Here is a 512-nt window from a genome sequence, read left to right as displayed (position 1 = left end):
TGGGGTGATTTGGGGGCCATCATCAATTTGGGATCATCATTTGGGGCCACTATTTGGAAGGTTTGGGGCCACCATCGTTGTTTGGGGTTAATTGGAGCCACTATTTGGAAGGTTTGGGGTGATTTGGGGCCATCATCAATTTGGGATCATCATTTGGGGCCACGATATGGAATGTTTGGGGTGATTTGGGGGCCATCATCAATTTGGGATCATCATTTGGGGCCGCCATCGTTGCTTGGGGTGATTTGGGGGCCACCATTTGGAAGGTTTGGGGTTAATTGGAGCCACTATTTGGAAGGTTTGGGGTGATTTGGGGGCCATCATCAATTTGGGATCATCATTTGGGGCCACTATTTGGAAGGTTTGGGGTGATTTGGGGGCCATCATCAATTTGGGATCATCATTTGGGGCCACTATTTGGAAGGTTTGGGGCCACTATGGAAGGTTTGGGGTGATTTGGGGGCCATCATCAATTTGGGATCATTATTTGGGGCCACTATACGGAAGGTTTG

General features: G+C 48.8%; 1 long non-coding RNA gene across 1 annotated transcript in view; it reads left to right on the top strand.

The window, feature by feature from the left end:
• LOC116217694 overlaps window positions 1–512 on the top strand; it is a 1127-nt gene continuing 615 nt past the window's right edge. The window contains exons 1-2 of the long non-coding RNA XR_004162382.1: window positions 1–60; window positions 299–507. This is a non-coding gene — a long non-coding RNA (uncharacterized LOC116217694). The remainder of the gene's footprint in view (window positions 61–298; window positions 508–512) is intronic.

Source organism: Meleagris gallopavo, unplaced genomic scaffold (assembly GCF_000146605.3).
Source record: "Meleagris gallopavo isolate NT-WF06-2002-E0010 breed Aviagen turkey brand Nicholas breeding stock unplaced genomic scaffold, Turkey_5.1 ChrUn_random_7180001888454, whole genome shotgun sequence".
Lineage (NCBI taxonomy): Eukaryota > Metazoa > Chordata > Aves > Galliformes > Phasianidae > Meleagris > Meleagris gallopavo.
Note: the sequence above shows the minus strand (reverse complement) of the source record. Positions and strands in the feature narration are given on the sequence as shown.